Below are 17377 nucleotides of genomic sequence, written 5' to 3' on the forward strand. Positions count from 1 at the left end.
TGCCCGGCTGAGGCCCACTAATAACATAGATAATTAGCTATTTTCCCCGAATGTCACTCCCCTTCTTCAATGGTGCATCGTTGCTTCTGTTAGACGGCTGCTCAGTGGTAGATACTTCTAGAAGCCAGTAAGTAGTTCTCAGTTCTTCATTCGTCCTCCCTGCATATGTGAGCTACTTGTGAAGAACTTCAAGTTCCAAGGTCACACCCAGCAAGGCCCAGGGCAAGGAGCCTTCCTAGTCCGTGCATTCAGACGTCAAGAGCAGCGCTACCAACCAGCCAACCGTGCCACACTGGATTTTCCATATGACCAAAATGTTGGGGCTTACATCTTTTAATTGCTTTAATAAAACAATATCTGAACAAATTTTTTGCACTAATGGTCTTTAGATGATGGACTTATAATTTAGGCAATTGATTTAATTTTTTTAATATGTGACTCTTGGCATTATAGAGGTACTGGCTATAATGTGTATTTGATGCACAGTTGAGACAATACAGCCATTTTCCGATTCATTGTTTACAAACTTTACCAATTTAAAGTTTACTGATGCAATTGGAAGGTAACAGGTGGTATCAAGCACAAAATTAGCTAATCAATTAACTCAATTCAGAAAGCAAATTAAGATTGTCTGGTAAATAAGACACAGCTTTCTGTTGACGATTAAGTCTTAATGATCTTCCCGCTATTTTGTTTTCGGTATGGGTACATTAAGACATCTTCAATCCATTGTTTCTCTCAGAGATAGACAATTGCTGGATAGTCTTCCTTGGTGAAGGAAACCAGATGTTTTTATTTCTCAGATGTCATCTTAAAGCAAGGCAGGTGTTTGTTCTGGGGCAGCCTAGCCACATGTGGCTCTATATCTATGTAGGTTTAAGATGGGGAGGCAAGATCATCTAGCATTCTCTGCTTCACTTAGAGCCTGTGGCCCAGGAGGGATGTCCACAGGGAAAAAGGAGATTTTCCCTGATCTGTCAAAAATGGCTCAATGGGTCTTGTATGTAAGTATAATAGTGGCTGAGAGGAATCTAGAAATGGTCCACACATCTCAGGAGATGAAATGTTATTACTTCTAGAACAGGTGACTTAATAGGGATCAAAGCATGCCCACCTAATACTTTACTTTCTTGCTGTCTCCTGAAATTCTTAGCACCCACTATCTTAAAGAGTTGAAATATGGCAGCCGTTCTCTGGGAAACACTGATCCCAAGCCAAATAGGGTTGCTTTGTCCATGGAGGGATAAATAGCCATGCATGGTAATTATGGCTCTTTTGGGTGGCCCCCAAGTGGCTGCTGGGCTTCAGACTATGAAACTCAATTTTCCTCACCTCTGCAGATCACCTGATCAGTAGAGCACCTGTGCGTCTCCCATTCCTAAGTCCTGTGTCCTGTGTCCCTGCCTCAGCTCCTTCCTGAATGCCACAGGAAACATTTCCTGGATAAGTCCCAGGCATCCCAGGCAGGGGAGCCTTTACAGCGTGGCTTGTCTCTAGAGACACAAGTCTACGAATTCATTCTTTTAGGTTTCAACAAGACTTGTGTGCGTGTGTATGTGTGTGTGCATGTGTGTGAGTGTATATATGTGCATCTCTGAGTGTTTGTGAGTGTATGGATATGAGTGTGTGTAAGTGTGTGAGTGAGTGAGTGTATGGGAGTGTGACTGTATGCGTGAGTGTGTGTGTGTGCATGTGTGAATGTGTGTGACTGTGTAAGTGTATGTGAATGTGTGATAGTGTTTGAGTGAATGTATGCATATGACTGTGCATATGTACATGTGTGTGTAAATATGTGTGTATGTATATGCATGTGTGTGAGGAGTATGAGTGTGTGTGTGTGTGTGAATTTGTGTGTGGAGTTTGTATGCAAATGTATGTGTATTCATATGTGTATGTTTGCATGTGTGAGTGTTTAATGTGTGTGTGAGTAAGTGTGTGGGTGTGGGTTGTGAATGTGTTTGTGAATGCGAGTGTGTGTAGCTGTGTGTGAGTATGTATGTGAAGTGTGTGTGAGTATGTGTGTGAATGTCAGGTGTTTTCTCAGTTCCTTTGACCTTGCTCTTTTGATGCAAGGTCCCTCATTGAATCTGGAGTTAGCAGTTTGGCTAGACTGGGTAGCCAGTGAATCTTTAGGACCTGCCTAGAAACATGACACTCACCTGGCTTTTCCACATTGCTTATATCTGAATTTGCATCTTCACACCTGTTTGTGCAAGCACTTTACTGAGCCCAAGAAGTTGTGTATATTTTTGATAGAAATAAGTGTTAGCAAACCATCTGGGACAGTGTCCAGGCAATGCCCGGACAGCAGGCTTTAAAGTGTGCAGGATGGCTGAGCTACTCATCCCACAGGTATGATGCTTTGTGCTTTACAATGGTAGTGGAATAGAATGGAAATAATCAAGACATACAGCGATTAGGGTTTAGTAAGCCAAAGTGCCTTCGAATCATGGGTTATCAATGAGTATGATTTAGATCATTTAAGAAGTAGACTGAAATTATTTTTTTTTCTAAACTAGTGTTCACCATCAAATGCATATGTGTCTTGTCTTTATTAAGGAAAACGAATTCATACGTGGATTTTGCAGTGAGTTCATAGGTAGCTTTAGGTCACCCCTCAGTAGGAAGAAAACTATATGTGGAATGACTGAGTTCCAACTCACATTCAGTTTACTTGGTTTGTTCTCTAGGAAATCATTTTGCCTTCATGACTATGAGAAAAATTTTGTGTTTCTCCCAATATGGGGATCAAAACCATCAGGTTTAATCACAAAAGTATTAACTGGTTTTGTCACATTAGGAGAAGATAACAGAAAAAAATAAATAAATCCAAGATGAAATACCAGGCTCCAACAAGGCTGGTAATATTGCCCAACAGTTAAATTGAAGGATTGGGTGAAACATGCCTAAGGGCTTAGGAATATCAACTATTTGGCTCTGAATGTCTAAATCCATTTGTGAGCATTGGAAAGACTACTGTTGTCCCTCATTGTGTTTTTTCCTTCTTCAATAACAACAGAAGTGCCTTGGACAGCACAAGTTAAGATGCCTCTTCTCTCCTTCCCTTTAAGGGAAGTTTACAAGAGAATACAGTGCATATTTGTGGGCGGTACCCTCCAGGGCAGGATGCTGTGTCTTTGTGTCTTGTCTTTTGGAATATGGACCTGATGCTAAGCTTCTTGCACTCCACTGATGGTCAGAAAAGAGGAATCTGATGACACACAGTAGGAGCAAGCATAAGAAAGAAAGAAAACACTGCAGACTGGTTTATTTCCACAACTGAAATTTATTTCTCACAGCTGCGGAAGATGAGAGTCACAATCTCAGGGTTAGAAGATTTAGTTCTTTCTGTGGCCTTTATTCCTGGTTGCGGGCAGATGGTTTGTAGCCATGATGGCCTTGCATAACCTTTGTCCTGTACATACTGAGGGTGGGGTGGGGAAGTGAAGGTGAGAGCGAGGGAAGAAGAGGGAGAGAAGTAAGGGTGAGGAGAGAGAGTGAATAAGGGAAAGAAAACAAAACAATGTTAGCAAATTTGAGTCTCACTCTTTGGACTTCATTTCACCTTAATTACTTCCTCTAAGTCTCAATATCCAAATACAGACACGCTGGACTTAAGACTTCCACATAAGGCTGTGGAGATGCACCAGACACAATTCAGCCTATAACAGTCCTTTACTCCATAAGTAGGTATCTTGGGGCATTGCCATTTTCAGAGAGAGACCTGGAATACACAGGAACACTTCTGGTACTGAAACATCTGCATTCCTCAATATCTGTCAATACTTGTTGAGTCATTTATGTTGCATGTTCTAAAAATCATAGCCTGGCTACAAGACAATACCTATATTCTTGGCATATATTTTGTAATATTTGATTATTAATTATGTCGGGGATGTATCTACATAGTGACAGAGAATACTATTTTTCTGGTGTTAATACAAAGTATTCAAGGTTAGCTGGTAGTTATGATTAAAAATTCACATCTTATGGCTGTAGAACTTTGTTTGGATTTTAGTATTTAGGGATAACAGTTTTCTAGTTAGGTTATTATTAACATATAGTAGATGTTCACCAAGGTTTGTGACTGGGTGTCTCTTGGTCTTTCTTTTTTACCTAGACAGAAATCCCTCAGCTAGATCAAGTTTTGTACTAGGTTTTTCTTTGTTGATCTTTACCACCATTAAAACCTAGCATGTTAACGCTCATTTAGAAAACCTCTTCCACCTGGGACAGCCTGCAGAGATGAGTGGTGCATTGTCCCCTCACCCCCAGCCCTATTGTCTAGCTCTTGGCTTCATCTTCAGTCCTGAGGATCCCAAGAGTATCCTGACTCTCTGTCTGCCATCCCAGTAGGGACTAACTGGGACATAGGCTGCAGAGTGGAGCCCAAGGCTCGGCTAGCAGAGTCAGATACTCTGACATCCATTGTCTGGGCCATGGCTCCCCACACCTTCCTCAGAAGTCTCACTGATGCCATCAGAAGCATCCAGCCAACACCAGGGAAGGCCAGATGCCTAAAAGACAGAGTAAAACCACAATCAACAAGACCTAGAGTAATATGGCACCACCAGAACCCAGCCACCCTGTTCTAACAAACCCTGGAGAACTTAATGGAACTGGAGCACAAGAAGAGGAGCTTAAATCCAATCTTATGAAGGTGACAGAGACCTTGACAGGACATGACTAAATCCCTTAAGGAAATACAGAAAAATCCTTTAAAACAGGTAGAGACATTAAAAGAGGAAATGAAGAAATAGGGGGAAAAGCAACCAAACAGGTGAAGAATATGAGTAAAACTGAGAAGGAAAATAGATAACACAAACTGAGGCAAACCTGGAGACAGAAAAGCTAGGAGAGAAAACAGGAACTAAGGACATCAGCATTACCAACAGGATACAGGGGATGAAAGAGAAAATCTCAGGCGTAGAAGGGGAAAGCAATAAATCAGTCAAAGAAAATGCAAAATCACTAGCTCTCCCCTACATAAGCAATAAACGGGCTGACAAAGAAGTTAGGGAAACAGGACTTGTCATAGTAACTACAAATAACATAAAGTACTTTAGTGCACCTCTAACCAAGCAACTGAAAGACCTTTATGACAAGAACTTCAAGTCTCTGAAGAAAGAAATTGAGGAATCTATCAGAAGATAGGTCTCCCTTGCTCATGGATCAATTGGATTAACATAGTGAAAATGGCCATCTTACCAAAAGCAATCTACAAATTCAATGAAATCTCCATTCTTCACAGAACTTGAAAGAAAAATTCTCAACTTCACTTGGAAAAACAAACAAACAAACAAACAAAACAAACAAAAAAACAAAAAAACAGGATAGCCAAACCGAACCTGAAGAGTAAAAGAACCCCTGGAGGAATCATCATCCCTGACCTAAAGCTGTGCTACAGAGAAATTGTAATAAAAGGTGCATGGTATTGATATAGAAACAGACAGATGGACCAATGGAATCAAATAGAAGAACCAGAAATAAACCCACACACTTATAGACACTTGCTTTTTTAACAAAGAAGCCAAAACTATACAATGGAAAGGGAAGAGAATTTTCAACAAATGGTGCTGGTCTAACAAGGCTGTACAAGAATGTAAATAGACCCATATTTATCACCCTGTACAAAGCTCAAGTCCAAATGGTATGTACTCATTTATAAGTAGATATTAGCCATAAAGTACAGGATAACCATGCTATAATCAACAGATCTAATGAAGCCAAATAACAAGGAGAGCCTACAGAAGGATATTTGAATCTTATTCAGAAGGGAAAACAAAAAAATAGATAGGGGAGGTCAATGGAGGGATGAATTGGGTGGAAGAGGGGATGGGAGTAGGCCTGGTAGGGGGTCATATCTAGGGAGAGCAGGGAGCAGGGGAAAGGGGACAATCTCTAGGATGTACAGAGACCTGGGATGGGGAGAGGCCCTAGAGGGTCTACAGGGGTGACCCTAGCTGAGACTCCTACCAGTGGGGGATCTAGACCCTGAAGTGGTCACCTCCTGTAGCTAGACAAGACTCTCAATGGAGGGATAAGGACAGCAATGCACCCCTAAAACATTCTACCCAAAATATGTCCTGGCTAGAAGATGTACAGGGACAAAGATAGAGTAGAGACTGAGAGAATGGCCAAGCAATGACTGTCCCGAACTGCAACCCATTTCACAGGCAAGAGCCAATCCTTGAAACTATTAATGACAGGAACCCAGCATAACTGTCCTCTGAGAGGCTCCACCAAGTCACCGATGGATACAATGTGGAGATTCACACCCAAGCCTTTGATGGAGCTTGGAGAGTCTTATGGGAAGGGTTGGGAGAAGGACTGAGGGACTGGAAGAGTACAGGAACTCCACAATTAGACCAAGAGTCAACTAACCTGGACCCTTGGGGGCTCCCAGAGACTGAATCACTAACCAAAGTGCGAGCATGGGCTGGACCTAGGCCCCCTGCACATATGTAGCAGATGTGCAGCTTGGTCTTCATGTAGGTCCCCTAACAATTGGAGCAGGGCCTGTCCCTGAGCCTCTTACCTGCTTGTCAGTGGATCCTGAGCCCCTAAATGGACCACCTTGTCTGGCTCAGTGGGAGAGGATGTGCCCAGTCCCACAGTGACTTGATGGGCGGGGATGGGGTAGTGTGTGAGGTGGGTGAGACTCAGAGGGAAGCTTCCCCTTCTCAAAAGAGAAGAGGAAGGTGGGATGGGGGAGGACTTGTGTGGGGTACTGGGAGGAGGGGAAGGGCTGATATTGGATTGTAAAGTGAATTCAGGAATAATTTTTTTTTTTAAAAAAAGAAAGAAACCTTTTATCTGGCTAAAATACATAAAAAACTAACGGAATAATTTTAGTAGACCAAAGGGTAAGACTATTGTTGTTGTTGGATACTTAACAACTATTAGTTCTTATTATGACTCAGCCAGCCCCCCCAATAATTGAGACAGAGTCCTATTGATTTATTTAAAGAGCTTCAGCATAATTATTGGGTGATTACCCTTAAACTATTTTTCTACACTAGACTGGCTATTTCCCAGCTGTGTTCACCAAGTTTCTTGTGAATAGTTGGCCTGTCTGTGCTGGCTTTGCTTCATCAGCCTTTCCGGGTTCTCCATCTTCTTCTGTCCCTTTCCCCCACCCCCTCATCTTTTCCCTCTCTCTCTCCTAACTGAAGTCCCACCTACCTCTATTCTCCCCAGTAATCAATTGGCTGTCAGTCACTTTTATTTAACCAGTCAGGGAATACTGGTGAGGAAAGTTTACACAACATCATCTGGTATACATGAGAATGTTCTCAGTCTGGACTGCCTTCAGTCTTTGGGGCCAGTATTTACCATTCAATATATTGCAGCATCAGACCAACCCCCAATGGACTATTATTAACTATTAAAGTTAATAATAAAGTTAAAGTTAAGGAAGATTTTTTTTTCAAAAAAAAGGAATGCACATCTTTAAACAATGATTGTGAGCAGAGAGGACATTGATGGCGCACGCCTTTAATCCCAGCACTCAGGAGGCAGAGGCAGGCAGACTTCTGAGTTAGAGGCCAGCCAGTCTACAGAGTGAGTTCCAGGACAGCCAGGGCTACACAGATAGCCAGGGCTGTCTCAAAACTAAACAAACAAAACAACCCCCCCCCCCAAAATCCCCAAGGATTGTATATTTTTGTCCTAAGAACATTGAGCAATGATTCTCGCTGGACTATGTCTCAGGAAAGTATTATTTAATTAAAAAGATATTTAACAAACTGATGGTCTTTGCAAAGAACTCTTATGAAAAATTTTTCTTCAGAAGGAGCATCCCTTCCACTTGTAACCATTTGCCTGTGACCTTTGAAAACCATTATTCATAGAAAAACCCTGAGCGGTCTATACGTCAGGTGACAGAAACCCAGAAGTAGGGACACAGGCTCAGCCACATGGATGAAAGCTCACGATTCACATCACATGGTCTGGGTGCCTTGCCTTCAGAATCCTTGAGGAAGAGCAACGGGGGCACTAAACAGAAAAGTAGGGAAGAACAGTGAGTCAGTAGAAGGCTGCGTGCTGAGCACAGCCAGGGCAGTCATAAGATGACCTCACCAACACAGAGAAGGATCTTCCATCATGTCCCCAAACATGAGAAGAAAACTTTGTAGTTTGATAAGTTCAAAGGACCAGCAAGAAGACACTAGTCATGTGACTATGTTTATCGCTGCCTTTGTTTTGGTTTCTTTGAAGTCTCAGACTCTCTCTTTCTATCTCTTTCTGTGTCTGTCTCTCTGGGTACCTCTATTTCTCTCTCTGTCTCTCCCTCTCTCTCTGTCTCTCTCTGTCTCTCTGTCTCTGTCTCTCTCTGTCTCTGTCTCTCTCTCACTCTCTCTCTGTTTCTCTCTGTCTGTCTCAGTCTCTCTCCTCTCTGCCTGCCTGCCCCGTCTGTCTGTCCCTGTCCGTCCCTCCACAGGTCTCCTACCTCCTCCTTCTTTCTTTTCCTCTCTTCAAAATTTCGTGTCCTGTGTATAGAGAAATACTCAAATGAACACTTGTCCCATCCCCCTGGTCCATGCATTTGGCCTCAGGAACCCATCTTCTAAGACCCATATTTTCCCATATTTGTATATGATGAGTTGAGTAGTATTTGCAACTCCATTATCCTCAATGTGTAAGGAAAGCAAGCATGATCTGTTACTCTTGTTATTGTTGTTGTGATTTTTCTATTCCTATTTCTCAACTTCTTTCACCTCTCCACATTTGGTGGCGGGGATGGGGATGGGGATGGGGATGGGGATGGGGATGGGGATGGGGATGGGGATAGGAAAACAGCACAATGGAGAAAAACAGTGGAAATCCATGTAGAGCCAGGTCTGGAACACCTATGTGCCACATGGATGCTATTATTCCAAATATTAAAGCTTTCCCAAGTATCCCAACCTCCACACTCTGGAAGCTGGTACTCAGTGTAGCAAATAGCTTTCTTTATGGTGTACATATAGCTCTCTGGCTGCCATGGGCATACTTTTCCTCATTGAGATCTGCTTTGGATAGGCCACTTCTCATAATGATTAAGTGAACTGTGGTCACCATGAATGGGCCCCCGCCTCTACCGTTATCCTCTAGGCAGGAAACCTCCAGTGCGACAAGGCTCTTTTTCTCTTCCACAAGAGAAGCTGCTGTTAATCCACTTAAGATGACACAGGCACGGGAGCCCATTGTGAGTCTTTTTCTTATTGTCACTGAGCTGAGCCGATCACGTATGTATTGATGGGCCCCTTACAAGCAGGCTGCCAACAGGGCTAAGATGTCTGCTGGAGAGTTTGAGGGAAATGTTAACTAGGGCTAAGAACAAGTTTGCCAAAATCACAGCTCACCCTGACATTTAGGAGACATTCTGCGAGCGGAGCACAGCATCCCTTCTCCCCCTGCCTTAGTATGGTGATGAATTCCTTCCTTGCAGGGTGGAATGCAGTGAACCAAAGTACATACTCACAGCCTACATCTGGCCAAGGGACAGGAAGATTGGCTCACGCAGATTTTATGGAACAGTAGCTGCTGGCCTCCTGAGAACAAGGCCCTCTGGGAGTTCAGATGCCTGAGGTGACTTCCTGCCTCCACATCATTGTTATCAACCCCCTCATCAGTAGCAATCAGTGGGATTTTGGAGTTTGCCAGCAGGTCACATGGAGCTGGGCCTCTAGCATGGCTCAGTGCGTGCATAAGCTCTGGTGAGACCAATTTAAATGCACCATTAATCCTCTGATGGTCACGAGTAGCTATGCCCTGTGGGTTCCAATGGCAGGGCCACCAGTGCCTAGGGTTTCACGATTTAGCAATGAAGCCAGAAGGCTCAGCTCTGCATCTTGGGCCTTTTCCACAACATTGTTCCAGATTCAATTTGTTAATCTTTTTTCTCCCCAGGAGCCCTTTCATTGGCTCCACCTGTGAATGCTGGACAGGCACAGAGGTGATGACATTGCTTCCAGCCGAAGACGGACACACAGAGAAAGGGTTGGAGCTTAAGTGACCCCTTCTCCTCATAGCTAGCATGGAACCTGGAAAACTCTGCTGATGGGTATCAGAGGAGCCAAGTAGAATCTGTCATTTAAAATTAAACCTCTGGATTTAGCTGCTGTGTTATTTCAGATCTTCCGTTTGTTTGTTGGGTGTGTTGTAGTTGGGATGGTGACCAGAGACAACTCATGGCACTTGTCTTTCTTCCATATGGGTTCCAGAGATCAAATTTATATCCTCAGATTTTGTAACAAATGTCCTTATCTGCTGAACCATCTTGCTGAACCTATATCTACTTTTTAAGATGAAATAAAGCACTAACTGTGTTAATCAGGGCTCTGTGGACATCCAGAAGTGATAGGTAGATAAGTATATAACACAAAGGGGATTTACTAGGCTGGCTTGTGCTGTAAGTCCAGTCACGGATTTCTACACAGTGGGAGGGCTGAGAACCCTCTAACTGCTTAATCCACAACACCTGGGGCCTCAGTGGTCGCAGTCTGATGTGGAAGGCCTGAAGGATTCCTAGACATACACTGGTCCTCAGCCCATGTGGCTCTGGTGCCAGGGGACAATGGCCGCAGCCACCTGGGTCTGGTCACTAGCAGTGGGTGAAGGGCAGACAGAACTCAACAGCTTTTCCTCTAGATCTCTTTATACCTGGGTGACCACCACAAGGGACCATCCACTTTATACTTCAGTCATACTTTATACTCTCCTAGGAAATGCCTTCCCCACCCTCTGCAGAGGTTTCTTAGTTGGTTCCAGGTCTACTCAAGCTGACAAGCAAGATCAAACGTCATGCTGACAGTCGCCTTTATAGTGCTACCACAGTTTGGGGGTATTGTTCTGGTCACTTTAGAAAGGTCTGAGGCTTTAAGCCTCAGGTTGACTGTGACATGTCACAGCAATGCCAGGCACCTCACGTTTTACATACTGAAGAAGGAAGGCTTGCTTCGTCATTCTGCTGTCACTTCTTGTCGGTCTTGAATGACGATGTTCACAGATCACTTATTATCTTAAGTAAATGGCAGTTAGTGCTACCAGGACCCCCGGCTCAGCACCACAGCCTCCCTGGAACCCAGGGTAATGTACTGGAGAGACAGCCCAGTTTGGCTCATTGAATCTTAGGAAATTTTATTGATCTCGTGATGCCTGCTGGCATCTTGGGAACAGGCAATAAAATATTGCAAGCTTCTCCCGGGCTCCACGAAGAAAATTCCATTACAATTGAAACTGGTTTTATGTCTATTCCTGTTGTATAACTTTCCAGGTTCTTCCTAGCCAACAGTTACCATAACCATCTACGTCACACAACAGGAAGTCCAGAGGACACAAAGCTGAAGTGTGAGCTCACACATTAGGGATTATGAGCTGAGGTCCTTCCTAGTCACTGCTTGTGAGCTGGTGGTATCACATAATACTTCCACTCCCCAGCAAACCCTGTTAAGTCCCATAGAGCTCTGAGTTCCTTCAATATCATGGCATAGTATGTGTCACCTCTCAGGTTCATTGTCAACAAATAGGACCAAGGCAGAACTACAGAGACTCTATAGTGTCAAAAGGCAAAGAACGGAAGTGCTTCCATTCTAAAACTTCTAAGACAAATGACTACATTCTCCTCCTTTGACATCAAAGGGGGTGATCTTGGCTGACAAACTCGGTGGCTGGGGAAGGCTGGGACCTTTTGGTCAAGTGTTCCTGGCACCTTAAATTCACTCTAAAGAAAAAGCTGCCCAACACAGTTAGAGTCATTTTCAGGCTTTCCCTAAAGTCTTTTGCTCTCTGATGGACTCAGCAAACTGAAGATATTCATTCAATTAGAATTAGTTTTTGTCCTTGAAATACAAACATGTTTTGTCTAGAGTGTTGTATTGTTTTGTTTTAGAAGAGTTCATTCTGTTTCTTGGTATATGACCAAGAAAGCAGCATTGACCCTTGCAGCTTCAGTTAGGAATAATTCTTCCAGGAATACAGCCATGACTTCACACTGCTTGGGAATACAGATCTAGAAATCTTACTGAGATAAGTCTAGGTTTACATAAATGCTTGTACTTTAACTGTGTATCAAAATTCTCTAAGACTTGCTGATTAGCTCACCGGTGTATAGTTTTGCACTCAATACTCAATACATATCCATTATGAATGCCATTTCCTTCTCTTTTCATTCCTTGGTGTGTGTGTGCATGTGTGTGTGTGTGTGTGTGTGTGTGTGTGTGTGTGCTACTGAAAAATTTCAGCAGAAAAGTATCAAACACAATCCAACATTATTCAGAAAGAATCTACATCAGAACCAATTGGGGCTTATCCAAAGATTATCCTGAGTATGCAAGTGAATATACATAACACATGGCATCAACAGATTAAACAGAAAAGTGACCACCCCAGTTGATACAGAATACACATTCAGTCCTTTGTAATAAGGAGCCTACAATTTGAGTATGGAAGGGATTCACCCTTCACACACTAAAGGCTATATGTAGCAAGCCAAATGGATGTACTTGTCAGTTTTAGAATACAACAGGGAGATCAGCATTCACCACACCTGGTCAACAGTATTGGAAGAATTACTCAGCCAGAATAATTCTATAAGAAGAAAAAGAAGAAGAAGAGGGGGAGGAAGAAGAAGAAGAAGAGGAGGAGGAGAAGGAGGAGGAAGAAGAAGAGAAGAAGAAAAGAAGAAGAAGAAGAAGAAGAGTGCATTATGTGACCCAAATAGAAAAAGAGGATATTTATTTGCAGAAGATACAATTTCATATGTCAAAAAGTATAAAGACACCTTCGGAAGTTGATAGAACCTATGGAGAAACATAGTGCTTTATGATACAAATCATTACACACAAAAAATTAGAATCATTATATAATGATAATAAACTAAAATGAAATCAAAATATCTACCAAAGAAACCTATTTAGAAAAAATTTAATCATATGGATGAAAAAGTTTCTATAATGACTAGCATAAAATACCTATGGAAGAATTTATGCAAAAAATTTGTTGGCTCATTGATTAGAAAAGTTAATATTGTTAAACTGTCTATATGATCTACAATTATCCTCAGCTTTAAGGAGAGTTCCACTGAAATATCAATGACATTTTTTTGCAGAACTAGAAAAAAAAAATAAGGAATTCATGTGGAACTAGCATATGGACCAGTGATCCCACCACTCGCACAGATGCAAAGAAAATGGAAGTACCCTATCGAGTACCTGCACTGCTGTGCTTACCACAGCACATTCGCCACAGGCGAAAATTCAACACAACTGACGTGTCTATCGGTGGAAAAATGAATATGAAAATCCGGAGTTTCTATGGAGGACATCGTGTTAGGTGAGACAAGTCAGGCATGGGAAGACAACACCCAAGCTCTTAGTCTTTGGGGGAAGCCCAAAGCACTGAGCACACAGAGGAGGATGGCAGGTATCAGTGACAAGAACAATGAGAGGGCAATCAAGGGGCTCCAAAACGAACGAGAGGCGCAAAGCAGTTCCAGTGAGACATACCTAGTATAGGAGCAAAACGAGAGTATATGGCAACTTACTATAGACTAAAGGAGCCAAGGGGAAAAAGTTTAAGGCTCCTAATGTCTCTTGATGTGATAGAACAAGGGGAGAAGGAAATGATAATCACTCTGATTTGGCCATATACTTTATATATGTATTTAATTATGACACTACAGCCCATAAGTAACTAAAAAAAAATATTTTACCACTTAGAAGTCAACATTTTTAAAAACAAGACTAATAAATACCCTTAAAGTGTACAAATCTCATAGATTAAAAACTTTTAGTTGAAGCAGTTATATTTCAAGACAGTTTTGAGGGAAAAAAGTTATACAAACAATACAGAATAAAAGACATGAATTGGTGAGGCTTAGAGATACTGAAGCTACATAAAGCAGCTGGCGGCAGTTTTCTAAGAGACCTACCAAATGAGAAGAGCAGACTGGATACCAGTCAGTCCCGGTAAACTGAATCAATCTCATTTTCCTTCCTAAAGTGGTACACACATGCACGTCAGCACTTGAACTGGTTCCATATTTCACTTAAGCCAATCAATATTTATTCATCTCATTACAGCAGAGCTTAAAATATAACAAACAGATAGTTAAGCATCAACTCAAACTCAGCTACTCTGTTAGATGTTGGTGTGTGCATGTGTGTGTTAGAACTGAGGCTCAAACCATGACGCTCACTAGACACAGGTGGTGTTCCAATGTTGCTTATCCTATAGTCCACGAACATGGGTCATTTAATTGTGGAGGCCCGATTCCATACCTCACCCTTTGTCTCAGCAGATGCAGTGTCTACCGAGATGCAGTACTCTGCCTTACAAAGTATCCTTAACTAAACTTTAGCTGAGCCTTGAGCAGCAGGCGCATTTCAGATGGCAGAACGTGTCATTGAAGCCAGAGATCTCATAGTCCCCAGTCTGTATCACAGTATTATTTCAGAAGCCATTCTTAGATTGTTGCCTGTGATTGATTGTGTTGGTGGCTCGGATATCCCATATGCTTCCACTTTTGTTGGTATGTGGCAGACAGATGAGAGCAAGGAGTGTAAAACATTTAAATTACCTATCCAATGTGATGTTGAGCTTCTCAGGGTGGCGCTGTCTACTGGACTTAATCTGCCAGCAGATGGCCTGTTGGTCTAAAATGTCTGTATATCAAGAGCTGCCCTTTCCATATGAACTTCTATGGTTCTTCTAGCCAAAAACTTGTGGGGAGAACCAGGGTTAACGATGAGGGTTACTTTTCTTCATTGACGTGAACCTGAGCTCTCACAGGAAATTCATACATGAAAAAGTTGCAACCGTTGGTTTTGCTTTCAGCAGCTAGGCCATATGGTTGACGCCCCAGTGCATGCCAGGCGTTAGCCTGTCTAGACTTTTATCATATTTTTAAATGAAAATTATCTTCATTGGTGTTCAAAAAGCAGGCCTTAATATGACATTTTCATCTATAAATGTTGTTGGTCTTACTACGACATTGATGTTTGTAAAGATTTATTTTCTGTTTAGTCATGTGAATGTGTGTCTGAATTTGGACGAGTGTATATGTGTTCTAGTGTTCACAGAGGCCAGAGGTGTTAGTATCTTGAATCTGGAGCTACAGGAGGTTGTGAGCCAACCGGCATGGGTACTGGGAATCCAGTTCTGGTCTTCTGGAAGAGCAGCATTTGCTCTGTCATTTCTCCAACCCCAGGTTATCAGACTTACAGTTTATCAGCCTAAAGTTAGAGAACAATGTACTGTATGTTTCCAAGAACATACAAGGAATATTCTCACCACAAAGAATAAATATTTAAGGAACTGTAGATGTTTATATAAACTTACTCAGGTGTTTCTGCTATATACATCTTATTTCATGTTATGTCTTTAAATTCTATATCTTCAAAAGTTTTATTTTGTAAAGAGACCATCTTTCTAAGATTATATATTGTGCAGAAGAGTAAAGTGACTGCATTCTTCAAGGTCCAGAGAGAAGGAGCGACTCCTATGCTTTTCTGGTGACGCTGACTTTCACTAAAGGAAGTAAAATGACTGTCTTACCCATTGCCTGTCTTCCCTGCAGTAGGAGGTATGGCTGCATGTTCTGAGAGATTGAAGAGTCTTTGGGTGAGTCCTGCAGTCTTGCTACATCATAGAAACCCTAACTATTAGCAAAGTTTTTTTGTTTTGTTTTTGTTTTTTTAACTAGGCACACATACAGGGCACTCAAGGGAGTTCGAAGCAACCTTGGCTACATGGCAAGTTCTAAACTATCATAGGAGGAAGAGAGGGAGGGAACGAAGGAGGAAGAGGGAGTGGGGAAGAGAAAGAGACAAGAGAGAGAGAGAGAGAGAGAGAGAGAGAGAGAGAGAGAGAGAGAGAGAGAGAGAGAGAATTCTCTCACAGCCCTGTGAAAGCAGTCCCTGGTCCTAGGGAAACAATAAACTTGATTCTTTTTAGTGAGTTTATCCAGTTTTTCCAACTGTAAACTGAAAGCACAGCTGTGGGTGGGTGTTTATATTAAAACACTCTCCAGTTTATTCCTCTGATATAGAAATGTTGGGAAATATCAAACCATAGCTACAAACAACCACTCTTGGATACAAACTGCCTTGACATTTGCTTTTGTAAATAAAGTCTCATTTTGACAACCACATCTTAAGGTGAGTAGATGCAAATGCCCAGGAAATCCATGATATTTACTCTCTAGTCCCTTTCAGAGAAGGTTGTTGAAGTGGTAACTGACATGGGGAGGCACAGCTGAGGGAAACAGACCTCCGCCTGGAACTATAACACAGCATTTGGTCCAAAGCAAATAGCCATTTATCTAACTTTCCTGGGAGTCAAGCAATTTCAGGGAACGATTACTCCTTCAATTAATTAAGACATATTGAATCCAAAAATGCCTTTAGAAATATTTTTGAATATTTAAGATATGAAGCACCTTTCCTTTGGGAAAATTGCCAGACACAACACATCTAAGCCAATTAAAGCAAGATTATGTACTAAAGAATATGTTGCCAACTGAAAGATTCAGAGATTGAAGAGAGATAATTTAAGATAGGATCAGTGTAAGCAACAAAAAATAAGGAACAGAGGAAGTGTGAGATTGTGATGGGCTTTAGAGTATAAAATAGTGAATGCATACTCCTTTGGTTGGATGATTCGTTAGATAGCTTATTGGTTGATCCATGCTAAGAGTTTAAAACCCGAAAAGCAGTGGGAGATGAAGTTGGTTTCTGGACTTGATAGAATTGTAACATAGCAAGTGGTGCCCAGTTAATGTCTTAGAGCAAATGTCTATTATCTCCCGTATGAGAAAATTCTGAATGTAGGAGAGGCTCAGCTGGGTGGTTCCAGTCTCGGGTATTTCATGAGGTTAACCCAAGGACTGAGGTTATAGCGGAAAGATGGGTCAAAGTCCCGCCATCTATTGCTAAGGGTCTCAGTCCCATGGGCCAAGATGGCTCCAGTCTTGCCAGCTATAGGCAGGAGAACTTTGTTCTGTAACTCAAGGACACCTACGTAAGGTTGCCTGGCTATCACCATGACACAGCAAGTGGTTTTCTGTCAGGGAGAGAAAAAGTCTCATTGCCGTTTATGATCTCAGATGGAAGGAAGTCTGCCATCTGTTTCACAATATCCAATTTGTCAAATGTGAGTTGGGGGCAGGAGGCTGAAAAACGTGTTGAGCAGTTAAGAGCATTTGCGGCTCTTCCACGGAAGCCTAGTTCAGTTCCCAGCACCTACATCAGATTCCTCATACCTTCCTTAACTCCAGTTCCAGGAGATCTGACACTGTGTTTTATCCCCTGTAAGCTCCTACATGCACATGGTACACACACACACACACACACACACACAGAGAGAGAGAGAGAGAGAGAGAGAGAGAGAGAGA

General features: G+C 42.2%; 1 long non-coding RNA gene across 1 annotated transcript in view; it reads right to left on the reverse strand.

Annotated features, from left to right (window-relative positions):
• Positions 1-3263: 3263 nt before the first annotated feature.
• The window catches only part of LOC116071899, an 18135-nt gene continuing 4021 nt past the window's right edge, over positions 3264-17377 (reverse strand). Inside the window, exon 2 of the long non-coding RNA XR_004111228.1 lies at positions 3264-3424. This is a non-coding gene — a long non-coding RNA (uncharacterized LOC116071899). The remainder of the gene's footprint in view (positions 3425-17377) is intronic.

This window comes from Mastomys coucha, unplaced genomic scaffold (genome assembly GCF_008632895.1).
Source record: "Mastomys coucha isolate ucsf_1 unplaced genomic scaffold, UCSF_Mcou_1 pScaffold1, whole genome shotgun sequence".
NCBI lineage: Eukaryota > Metazoa > Chordata > Mammalia > Rodentia > Muridae > Mastomys > Mastomys coucha.